The following is a 13,463-nucleotide window of genomic DNA, read 5'->3' as shown; positions in this document are numbered from 1 at the left end:
AATAGTCACACATACCTAGGTAGTGTACGTACCCACTTACAAGCTCGATGAGTAAAGTAAGCTTTATAAAATAAGAACATAGCAATATAATAAATAGCATAGAATATACAATTTCTCCTATCGAAAAGCATCCAAAAAATATTCGCAGACAATTGGAATAATACCAACATATGTATATTAGGTACCAGAAATCGTCATAAAAGCTAGTTACAGCTTCAAAACGTCTACGCAAAATGCAGAAATTCTTTGTGGAGTCGAGTAGGTATATGCTTTTATAAGATGATTCCGAAATAGTTCATAGATTTGTCATCCATCCATCTATCAGCCCGTATGCGTCCACTGCTGGACATAGTCCTCCACCTTCCTCATCCACCCGCTCCCCGCCACCTTCTTCAGTTCATCGGTCCAGCGGGCAGGAGGTCGTCCCACACTGCGCATAGATTTGTCAATACATAAAAAACACTATGGAACACAGAAGTGTCTCCATCACTTACTCCGTACAATCGTAGATCCATTCTCATTTGACAGTCAGTTTGTCAGTCTCTACTTCCAAGACTGACTGAAAATTTGTTTTCATTACTCGATAGGTTTACTGCCATTGCTTTACAGACAGTGTGACGATAATTGTTAAATGACCTCTGAGTGGCCGACTCTCTCTTACTATTTGCTGAAATTGATAATTGCAACAAGAATGTTTTCTTTAATGTAATCGAAAACAGAACACGGACGTCAACCAGGTTGACTAATAGTAATCATCTCTGACTGGCTAACATTGTTTCGCTAGTAGCAAAAAGTCACTGTCGCAGCAAAACATTATAAATTCAGCCAATTACAACAATTTGAATTGGTTATCACGAATGTACCGAGCCAGTGCCCGAAAATGTACGAACCAGGACAGATAGGGAGAGCAACAATAATATCATATAGGTAATCAACGGGGGACCATCAAGGTGGATTCTCTTAAATAGTCGCGGTTATTATACAATTGACGAATTGCTTAGTGACAAGATTGCATGGCATAAGCTTTGCGTTCAGTAGCCCACGGTCATTGGCAGCCCACAAGGAATAGTTAAGTGTTGGGATATTTTGAATTTATAGGAAAAATATCAGTAAAAAGAAAAGCTTGGACGTCCTGTTTGAGATATATATTTGAAGTGAGATAAAAAATCATCGAACGTAAAACAAAAGGATTTTAGAAAAAGAATAAGGATAAGAATAAGTTTAAATATAAACAATTTAGTTTACAGCCAGTTCCAACATCCCCTTTTAAACTAAATTGTCTTACAAAAAAAACTTAACATAACATATCAACACACAGCAACAAAAAAAATAAAAAACTAACTAAAAATCTACTCCTATCTGATGATTCTTCAATTGATTCATGCCTATGCGACATAAGTGTCCTAACCGTTAATGCCAGAGCTGATACTTGCTCAGACAGTCAGGGTGCACCTCGTACGCAATATTTTCACTATTCATCTTAGGTGGAATATTAACAGTACCATCAACTATGTACAGTCCACCACAGGGCGAAGCATGAAGGACAGATACATCGATGGGACAGAATCACCAAACATCCTTATTTGAAAAAATTAGGAGTAAGTGCTGTGATCGAATCCGTGACTTCATTTGGTTTGGATTTCATTCCTTTGGCCACTTATATCTCCGCTTGCTTGCGACATTTGGAAAGAAAAATATCTAAATATGATTTTCCTTGTTCGCAACAAATATAGCAACACTGGACAATTAACACCACTTTTCCACTTATGATTTTTCCCAAGAGCTTCGTGCTGATAACGTGTTGGGATATTTTGAATTTATAGGAAAAATATCAGTAAAAAGAAAAGCTTGGACGTCCTGTTTGAGATATATATTTGAAGTGAGATAAAAAATCATCGAACGTAAAACAAAAGGATTTTAGAAAAAGAATAAGGATAAGAATAAGTTTAAATATAAACAATTTAGTTTACAGCCAGTTCCAACATTAAGTACATTGTTTATGTATTGCATATTATCTACATAATATTGTAACATTTTGTGTTTTAAAAAAGAGCAACTACTGAGTTTCTTGCTGGCTCTTCTCAGTAGATTTTTTTTTTTCAGAACAGGTGATAGAATCTTGACATCATTATCATAAGTAGCGCAAGCTATCCTTAATAAAGAAATTCCAAGAAATAAATAAATTCATTTCAAATTCATTTTATTAACCCCCGACCCAAAAAGAGGGGTGTTATAAGTTTGAGGTGTGTATCTGTGTGTCTGTGTATCTGTGTATCTGTCTGTGGCATCGTAGCGCCTAAACGAATGAACCGATTTTAATTTACTTTTTTTTGTTTGAAAGGTGGCTTGATCGAGAGTGTTCTTAGCTATAATTCAAAAAAAATGGTTCAGCCGTTTAAGAGTTATCAGCTCTTTTCTAGTTTTCTTGTAGAAAAGGTTAGATAACCGTTAGGTTCATAATATTATGTCAATTGACAAATGTCAAGCTGTCAAGATGGACGTTGCCTAAATACATAATTATTTATTTGAAAATGATGTTTTGGAAAACTTAGATACTTTAGATAGTAGGCGCGGAATAGTCCAAGAAAATCAGTTCAGCCGTTTGAAAGTTATCAGGTATTTTCGGTCTTTTCTAGTTACTGTAACCTTCACTTGTCGGGGGTGTTATAAATTTTTAATTTACACTTGTTACTAACTACTAATTTGTATGTAGTGACAATTGACAGCACAAGTGCATCGCTTTGTGTGTCAATGCGCATAATAATTATAACTTCATGCAAATTAGCGCCGTCCGGAATATTCCGACCGGAAATTTCGGTGAGTGTGTTCTTACTGACGCACGTGGAGACCTAGCTTAGCAAAAAACGTGGGACAAAACTTAAGCGAGGGGTGTTGACTTGCATAACATATGTTGAAATGATCCAGAGAAATAAAATGTAGCGTTTTTGCAAAATATACTTACCTTTTAAAGAAAAAGATTCATTTTGTTTGTTACTTTTGTAATATCTTGTCGTTAGCCGACGAGGCCATGACATTGATATGATATTTAGTATCAGAGTAGAAATCAAAGATAATATTTTCAACTCTTTCACGACTGTCCATGTCACCCCCCTAGATATTTCATAGTTTGGGCGAATAAAACACACCAAGTTTCATAGCACAGCTTATGATATTTTTACGAGTCTAATAATAACTTAATCTCGAGTTTTGACAGCAGCAGCTGTCTGTTAATTAATTAATTATTATTATTGAGGTAGTTGAAGGGTCTTGTCGACACGTAGGCACGTAGGTACGTTAAACAGGAGGAAAATTACAGTTGGATATAAATTCCTGCAACAAATCTTACATTAACGCCTCAACCCCACTACTTATAGGGATGTAGAACATTAGCGGGGAACTTCAAACTAATCAAGAACACGGGCTCGTTCGCGTTACGCGTGTACGATGCTGGTAATTTATTAGCGTTTATTCCCATATAGCAATCTGTAGGAATGCCGTTCTATTACGCAGACTCCGTTGAGATCTCTGCTCCAGTAAGCTGCGGGAGTAGGGACGCGACGGACGCTCCAGATTGTTCCCGAAGTGTTTGGGAACTACGATAGCTTACCGATAGCGCTTCGTTTGAATACGAGTGTGTTTATTGACGATTGAACGTTCTCCTTTTGGATTTTCTCCCGAAAGTTTCCTGTGTTGCCAGTGTCATTATGGAATTCGATTTAACAATTGGTATATTGCTCGAACCGGTAAGTGTAAAAGTTTATGAAAGTTACCGAGTTATCTTTTTGTACATGAATATGAGCTAAATCTACTATTTCATTACAAATAAATATTAATCGTTGATTATTATTTTACAAAGAAAGTGCCTCTTTCTTACGTTTGTATTTGTATGAAAAATGTCAGCTAAAACGTAGATAGATAACGTAATAATTACCTACTACCAATTATTATCTATATAAAATTTATCTTACGATACATAATAAATTAAAAGGAAAGAATTGACTGACTGAAATAACCACCTAGGTACCTTTATTTCAAACAGGCGGGGTCTATAAATTAGAAGTTTGCATATAGGATGTAGGCTATCTATCTCTAATAATACTTTTATTTCAAAAGGATTTTCAGCAATTCTATCCGAATGAAACCGGATTAGAAGACTATTTTTATTTTCATAAGCAATTTATTTTTGTTTTTACGGTTCCTTAGTAAACAAGGAACTCTCATAGTTTTACCATTTCCGTCTATCTGTCTGTCCGTCCGTCTGTTCACGGCTTAGCTCTTAAAGACTATTATTATAAGTTTTGTCACAGGTCTAAAATATTAATCACGTGGGCAAAATATATTAGGCTTTAAACACAATATTTATTACTACTAATATAACTGACTAAATTATTTAATAGGTACTATTTTTTGTTAAGAGTATAAATTCAATCTTATAAAGAAGAAAATATAAAAAAATTGGACTTTATACTTTGACGTAACATTTTTACACTTTTTTTACCCGTTATCTCCTAAAGCCACCATGATCCAAACTTCTGTCGCTGATCGTTCATCCCGGGCGCGGTGTTGGGGACAATACGCAGAGAAACTTTCAACATTTATAAAATAACGAAGATCTGGCACGCGCCGGCTCTCTCTCTAAAAGCTCAAACAAAACTTCATTTTAACTAAATCAACGTTGTTATTAGACTTTAATGTTGGCTAATTTATTTGCAACGTTACACAGAATACCAATCAATAATCCTTGTGAGGCGTTGAAGATATATCAAATTCGACATGCTCCGTCGCTCAGCACTTCTTGCCGGTCGTTTATCTAATAAGAAGGATAAGCACCATTTGTTAAACTAAACGAAATCCCAGTTAAGTATATTTTTCATCCGACTATAGAAGAGTTACATAGGTACCTAGTTAGCGGATGTGTTGTGGGTTGTGTGTGTGTACCTATGTTTGTTAGATCATCAATTTTTAGGGTTCCATACCGAAGGGTGCCAGTGGGACCCCATTTCTAAGCCTCCGCTGTCCGTCCGGCCGTCTGTCATCAGCGGGTTGTACCTATCTTATGAACCTTAATAGGAAGAGATTCACAGGATTTTGTAAAATCTACTTATAGCCACGCGGACGAAGTTGCAACTAGCATGAAAATATTAACCAAAAAAACGAAAGATATTTATTTATGAGTAGAATCAGTAGTAGATAGGTAAATATTTTGTGCTTGGATAAAGTCTTATTTTATCTTGTATAAAATATTTTCCCATAGACTAACTTGCAAGCCACTTTTATAAGTATTAACAAGATTTACAAGTTGTTCAAAGGTTTTGCAAGCTTATGACTGAGCTTAAAGTGGAAACTTATCTAGGTATTTTTATAAAGCTTTGCTCTATATTAAGCTGTACGATGTAAAAACGGATCATTTTATCTTTTACATTCACGTAGACTGAAGATTCAGGCTACCAGTGAGATGCTGGGGTAGGTTAGGTTAGACAAGAGGTAGGTTAACATTTGACAATCAATAACCCTCCCTTTTGGCTTTGCCGTTGTCGGGTAAAAAAATGTACAGTGGTATAGTCCGAACAAAATGACTTCTTAAGTGCCATTTTCACGGTTCACCTTTAAAATAAGGACTAAAATCGTATTTTTGACATTTGACACATAAAGTTAAAATGGCGCGTGAGAAGTCATTTTTTAGGTCAACGGGAAGTACCCTATAGGTTTTCTTGACAGAAACGACAGACGGACAGACGTATAGACAGACAGACAACAAAGTGATCCTATAAGGGTTCCGTTTTTCCTTTTGAGATACGGAACCCTAAAAATCGGCCCTTAATTAACTAAAAACCTATTAAAAATGACTATGTAAAACGTCGTCAAATGAGCAATTCACACCATCAATTTTCAATTCCTTCCGCATCCCTAACTGATATCACTATTCTCAATTAGTGTGGGCAGTCATGATTCATGAAATGCCGCATGATTATTGTTTCACATCGTCAGGTACTAAATACGAGTAGGTACATACAAGGCACAAAGACATGGGAAATCGATTTATTAACGAATCTGTTTCAAGTCAACCTTGTTTGTTGTTTGTGTTCATCCTAAATTGTTTACCGGCTTTCAGGCGAAAATATTGGAGGAAGTTTTGTCCAAGATTAATTGTTTATTAGCTCACTAGACATGGTCTTTATCACTGATAATATTATTGTAGGTATCATTCTATTATTATTATTTACTAGAGGATGCCCGCGACTTCGTCCGCGTGGATTTAGGTTTTTAAAGATGGGAACAGTTTGATTTTCCGGGATAAAATGAATATGTCAATTACAGGGACGCAAGCTACCTCGGTACCAAACATACAAATCGGTTAAGCGGATGGGTTTTTAGGAATCCCTTGGGAACTCTTTGATTTTCCGGGATAAAAAGTAGCCTACGTCCGTCCCCGGGATTAAGCTAACCCTGTACCAAGTTTCTTCAGAATCGGTTAAACTGTTAAACTGAAAAGGTAGCAGACAGACAGACACACTTTCGCATTTATAATATTAGTATGGATCTCTATCGACCCTGATGTATTAAGTTAGAGACCATAGTATAAATAAAATGTAGATGTTTATATCGAAATTAAAACTTTAGGCAAGTAAGTACTAAGTTTGTTTAAAAATTGTAGACTAAATAAAACTTTTTACTTCTAATTCGTTCAGCAAATATCCCAGACTGAAATTATTATAATAATTCTTTACTCACGGAAACGTTTGAAAGTAATTGAGATGGATTAAATAATGAAAGAGAGAAATCGGAGAACCGGCGTCCATTGTCCCATTTTGATAAGATATCTGATATTTGACGGGAGTGAATATTCAGTCAGAGTGCGGAAGTTGTCAGCCTCAATTCGACAATAACAACCGACTCACATCTCTCTTTGTATGTAACTGTACACCTTATTTATCAGTATTTTTGTGTATATACACGTGTAGGTATAAAGTTCCATAAGTATACATATTGTTAGCTATCTAACGACACAAAAATCTACAATAAGTTGAAAATTAACTGAGGAGACTTGAATGAATTATGAGCACAAGTGAGAATTCCTTCTAAACTCATAGAATAATTTATTATGTACAGCCGTTCCGCAGTGGATTTATTAATATTAGGTCAATCTAATCCCACCAAAAACATTTCATGTAAAAAGTTAGCCAAGACTCACAAGTTCATAATGTTTTCACTGTTAAAAAGTTATGAGATCTCTAGTAGAGCCAAGCCCCTAGCTGATCTTAGATTTGTGCTGGCCATGGGACCTATCCCAAGTCCAAAGTAATATAGCTCTTAAATGTTCTTGACTATATCACATTTATAACAATAAATAACAAATCACTCTACTTACAAGCTCTGATTCTACAAACCCTATATCTTGGTAAAAAAAGTACGGTTTGGCCGTTTAATAACTTTTAACGTTCAATATGTTATGTCATGTAATAGTTTTACGAACATTAAACGGCCAAGCCGTACTTTTTTTACCAAGATATAGGGTTTGTAGAATCAGAGCTTGTAAGTAGAGTGATTTGTTATTTATTGTTATAAATGTGATATAGTCAAGAACATTTAAGAGCTATATTACTTTGGACTTGGGATAGGTCCCATGGCCAGCACAAATCTAAGATCAGCTAGGGGCTTGGCTCTACTAGAGATCTCATAACTTTTTAACAGTGAAAACATTATGAACTTGTGAGTCTTGGCTAACTTTTTACATGAAATGTTTTTGGTGGGATTTCATTTCTTTTTGGCAGGTGCCCTAAATTTTTTTTGGATCTATTTCTTGTAGGTACATCATTTTCATGGCCCACTCTCTATCGTTACCTTTTTTTTTTAAAGCTTTTATTCAACTTGCAATGTACTCGTATGTAAGTATATTTGTTCGGGTGGAATCTTGCAACTCAATTTTGAAGCAGATATACCAAATTTCAGTCTTTTAGGACTTCAGGAAACACAGATACTTGGTACGTTTGATAAATCTGCCACGGACATCTTATCATGTAAACTTTAGTATTCGAGCAACAGATTTTACAGATATGCATCTCATATACGAGGGGATGAAGGAGGACCCGATTTCTTAATTTATCTGTTGTTCATAATTCTTGAAATTTGTACTTAATGCCAAATTTCAGTCTTCTAGGACTTCGGGAAGTACCCTAGAATTACAGACTAGAAGTTTTGACTGTCAATAAATCTGAAACTATAAAAGTTAGACAATCGATACTCAATGCGTTTAATCAATTTGCCAAGGACATCTTATCCTGAAAATATCAGCATTCTAGCGACAGAATTTACAGATTTGCTTTTCTCATAAGAGGCGTAGAGGGGGGAAAATTCCAATTTCTCAATTTTTCTGTAGTTTGTATGCAATTTCTAGTCTACACACCAAATTTCAGCCTTCTAGGACTTCGGGAATTACCCTAGAATTACAGACTAGAAGTTTTGACTGTCAATAAATCTGAAACTATAAAAGCTAGACAATTGATACTCAATGCATTTAATCAATCTGCCAAAGACATCTTCTCCTGAAAATATCAGCATTCTAGCGACAGAATTTACAGATTTGCTTTACTCATAAGAGGCGTAGAGGGGGGGCATTGCCAATTTCTTAATTTTCCTGTAGTTTGTATGCAATTTCTAGTCTACACACTAAATTTCAGCCTTCTAGGACTTCGGGAAGTACCCTAGAATTACAGACTAGAAGTTTTGACTGTCAATAAATCTGAAACTATAAAAGCTAGACAATTGATACTCAATGAGTTTAATCAATTTGCCAAGGACATCTTATCCTGAAAATATCAGCATTCTAGCGACAGAATTTACAGATTTGCTTTACTCATAAGAGTCGTAGAGGGGGGGCATTGCCAATTTCTTAATTTTCCTGTAGTTTGTATGCAATTTCTAGTCTACATACCAACTTTCAGCCTTCTAGGACTTCGGGAAGTACCCTAGAATTACAGACTAGATGTTTTGACTGTCAATAAATCTGAAACTATAAAAGCTAGACAATTGATACTCAATGAGTTTAATCAATTTGCCAAGGACATCTTATCCTGAAAATATCAGCATTCTAGCGACAGAATTTACAGATTTGCTTTACTCATAAGAGTCGTAGAGGGGGGGCATTGCCAATTTCTTAATTTTCCTGTAGTTTGTATGCAATTTCTAGTCTACATACCAAATTTCAGCCTTCTAGGACTTCTGGAAGTACCCTAGAATTACAGACTATGAATTGTGATGATCATCAGTGAGGGACGAAAACGGCGTATTTTAGGTATCAATAAATCTATAACCATAAAAGCTAGATACTTGATACTTAGTATATTTGGTAAATTTGCTGAGGACACCTTATACTGAAAATTTCAGCTTTCTAGCGTCATCCAGACCGAAGTTATGACGGGTCGAAAATACGGCGAAACACTTCGAGAAAAAGGTACTACGTAGCGCCCCGGCCGCCGTTTGGCTCGTCTTGGCGGGGGCACTGCCGTGCCCCCTGATTTGAAACAATTTCATCGAACATTATTCTGGCAGCGGTAGATAATTTAACTAATGTTCGTTTAATTTACATAATAGATACAGTCTATTTAGTCTATTTAATTGATATGCATGTATTATAATTTTCTATTATAATGTTAGCAGAACCCTGATTATCTGAACTATACTTTGGGTATGTCTGTATATACTTTATTGCACCACAAAACAAAATAACAGGTTACAAAAAAGAAAACTTAAAATGTAGGTACAAAAAGGCGGTCTTATCGCTAAATAGCGATCTCTTCCAGACAACCATAACGCTAGGGAGAAAACGAACAAATGGACAGTGGGAGGTGGTGTTTAGTATAATAGACCTAAATACAAATAACTAGATAAATTAAACCATGTAATACTATATTAACATATTAATACACTAATATACCCAAAATAATACAAAATAATAAAAAACCTTGCTTATTTTTTACAACCTCTCAAAGAGACAGTGACGTTTTACTGGGCATATCAATATCCATATTATCCATACAGTAAAAAAATATGAAAAAATAGTTTAGTTGTATGAAAACATTTTGAATTTTGCATGTTTTGAATTTTCCCCGCTTCAAAAGGTTCTGATTTTGAATAGTATTAAAAAAAAAATCAAAATCGGAGCTGTTTCTGAGGACTTCCGAAGATTGGCTGTTTTACGGCTTCATTGACTCCACTATTATACCGTAAAGTTCTGTCATATTAATTTTTGTCCGTATAAGTCGCGTCACTCAAAGATTAATAAATAAATTATTAAATTACTTACTTAAATAAATATTTAATACTAACATGAATATGAATTGGTGTAATTTTAAGAACTGTAAAACTAAAACTCGGCACAGTAAAACAGTATGAACACAATTAATTCAAATAGTGATTTTATTATTTATGATGATGAACCGCTGAAAAGAGGTGATTTTTAGGGTTTCCTACCCTAGGGGTAAAAACGGTGCCCTATTAATGCCACTTTTCCGTCTATCGGCCTGGATCATGTCACAGGTCTCTAGCTCGTAGACGAAATGAGTTACAAACCTGAAATTTTCGTATTTGGCGTAAAACGTTGACCCAAACCCAAATATTGAAATAGAAATTTAATTAAATTATTTTTCAGGGGGGCTCCCATACCTACATGAAAAAGGAGCCAGATAAAAAGTTTCTTTTTTTTCTTATCCTAGCATGTGCGATATCATAATAGTTTAGAGCTCATTGTTTGTCACACAAATAATATTTGTACTCACTGTACAAATATTATTTTTTTTATCTTAAAAAATAAGGGAATTGGGGGCCCATCAAAGTTGTTATTTTTAGACCATTTTTGTGACGGGGGTTATTTTAAAAACTAAACTAGTTAGGAATATGAAAATTCGGTATATTATGTACTGTATTTAACAGGGCTCTCTCCGTCACTTACTCCATACAATCGTAGTTCCCATTTCATTTGAATATTAAGCAACCAAAGTCCATGAAATTTTGCATACATAGTCTAGAAACTAATATCTGTGTCTGTGGTGTTTTAGATTTTTCTAAAAATATGTAGTTTTAAAATTACAGGGGCTCAAAGATTTGTATTTTTCTTTAAAAAAAGGCCCAACTTTGTGCTCGTTTTTCTAGACAAGGAAGCAATTTAATGAAATTTGGAAAAACCACAGACCTAGAAAATTTAATGAATATTATGTAGTAAAAAAATTATCGTTATATATTTTATATTGTTATAATTATGTGGGAACTACGAAAACCAGAAATTACACCCAGAAATCTTGAAAATTTCGTGCTGTCTCGATTTGTGCAAGCGGGGTGGTGAAGTGCGGGGGACGACACGTAAAACTGACAGAAACTGACAGTCTAAACACACGGGCCACATTTAGACTGCACCCAACTCCAAACTTGTCGATAGGTCTAACTAAATACACTGGTACATTTCAACTTGCGTTAGACGTATGCGTTACCTACTCAGACGTTGCCTGTAGATAAAAATATGTCTCATGTTTGCTGGCAATAGCGCATGCATCAAACCCTGCAAGTTGCAACTCTCTTGCAACCTATTCCTCACGCAATACGCACAGCTTTAATATTATAATTTTTGACAATGTATACTATATGTAATGCCATATCACAGGTCACTCTCTGATTTATTGCTAACAATTTACTTCCAAATGCAAAGAAATCTAAGTGTGTTGAATTCACACTGCCCAATACCAGGACCTTAAATGACATAAATTCATTGATAAATAATATATATGTAATAATATATATATATGTTGAAAATAAAGGAGAACCCCGTGTTTCTCGGTATAATGTTAGATGGAACACCCACATATCAACACTTGATGGTAAACTCAGCTCTGCTGCTTACACTGTTAGAAAAATTCGACAGGTACTGACGTGGAAACTGCAAAAATTGTATATTTTGCCTATTTTCACTGTATTACGTCTTACGGACTCTTGCTATGAGATAAAGCGGTAGATATTGAGAAAAAAATGTATTACAGAAAAGGACAGGACGTGCAATTTATAATTTAAAACCGCGCGCTGCCATACAATAAAAATATAAGGAAATAAGTACCTTATCTATTATCTTATAGTAGCTTCTAAATATATTTACAACTAGCTAATGCTCGCAGCTTCGCTCGCGTGGATTTAGGTTTTTAAAAATCCCGATCCTTTCATTTCCCAGAACAAAAGTTGCCTCTCCGTAATAGCCCGTCCCCGGGATGCAACTTGTTTCTGTATCACGTAAGAATATTTAAACGGATGATCCTTTTCAAATCCCGAGGGATCACCAGGATTTAGGAATGCAATTTCTTACAGCATCAGGGTTGAGGTCAACGACAAAGTGTTTACTTGGTATAGATACCTTCAATATCAATTAATAATCGACACTTTTTAAATCCCATTAGCTTTAGTAGTCAGGTCCCCTGCAACATCAGGATTGAGGAGTTGGAATCCAAATTTTTTATAGAACAATGTCGCAAACTTTCTTTATCGATTAAAAAAACTACCCAAAATTACGCAGTTAGGTTACCTGCCAAATTTCATGGTTTTGAGTCAACGGGAAGTACCCTAGAGGTTTTCTTGACACACACGACAGACAGAGAGATAGACAACAAAGTGATCCTATAAGAGTTCCGTTTTTCATTTTAAGGTACGAAACCCTAGGAAACGTAGGAATGGCATTCCGAACCAGTGGCAAATTTTTCTGACCATCCAAAAACACTTTGAAGTTTACCTAAAAGTTTACAGGAATAAAAATTTATCATTGTATTCCATTCCATTTCATTCTATTCCATTCTGTTCAAAGATAAATAGATAATAAAAATATTTGTCACCGAAACAATAATTTACGATACATCAACCAATATCAATTTTACTGATGTTCTGACTATTACCAAAGTGAACGACTACTATAATATCTATTATATACGACTAACATAATATGTATTATAAATTGTGTGCCGTTTGCGTTCTCACTAGGTTCTCATTAAGTTTGTTTTATTTGGTTAAACTTTCTGGCATTTATATTGTTATGACGTTTAATTGGCAAACAGTCTGTTTATTGGCTGAAACTCAAAAATTCAGCCAATCACAACAAAGAAAATATTGTAATAATGATTGATGCAGCTTTCTGTAATTGAAAACAAAATATTTGACATTAACTTGAATGTGACAGTGTTTTCCGAATAGGGTTGCCAGAGGCCCCGTATTTTACTGGTTACCCCGTATTTCAGGATACAGAAACCTGTAATTATGAAAATAAAATACGGGGCAAATAAAACTAAATATTTTTAGGGTTCCGTAACTCAAAAGCAAAAAAGAACTCTTATAGGATCACTTCGTTGTCTGTCAGTCTGTCAGTCTTTCCGTCTGTCCGTCTGTCCATCTGTCCTTCTATCCGTCTGTCATGTGTTCATGAACAAATATTAGTATTT

At 35.1% G+C, this 13,463-nt stretch overlaps 1 protein-coding gene across 1 annotated transcript in view; it reads left to right on the top strand.

Annotated features, from left to right (window-relative positions):
- The first annotated feature begins 3,532 nt into the window (after window positions 1-3,532).
- Window positions 3,533-13,463, top strand: part of LOC123867412 (toll-like receptor 8) — a 35,157-nt gene continuing 25,226 nt past the window's right edge. The window contains exon 1 of the mRNA XM_045909404.1: window positions 3,533-3,743. The gene's annotated coding sequence lies outside the window, so the exon portion shown is untranslated. The remainder of the gene's footprint in view (window positions 3,744-13,463) is intronic.

The sequence above is a fragment of the Maniola jurtina genome, chromosome 8 (genome assembly GCF_905333055.1).
Source record: "Maniola jurtina chromosome 8, ilManJurt1.1, whole genome shotgun sequence".
NCBI classification, from domain to species: domain Eukaryota; kingdom Metazoa; phylum Arthropoda; class Insecta; order Lepidoptera; family Nymphalidae; genus Maniola; species Maniola jurtina.
The sequence above is the reverse complement of the archived record's forward strand: the minus strand, read 5'-3'. Positions and strand labels throughout refer to the sequence as shown.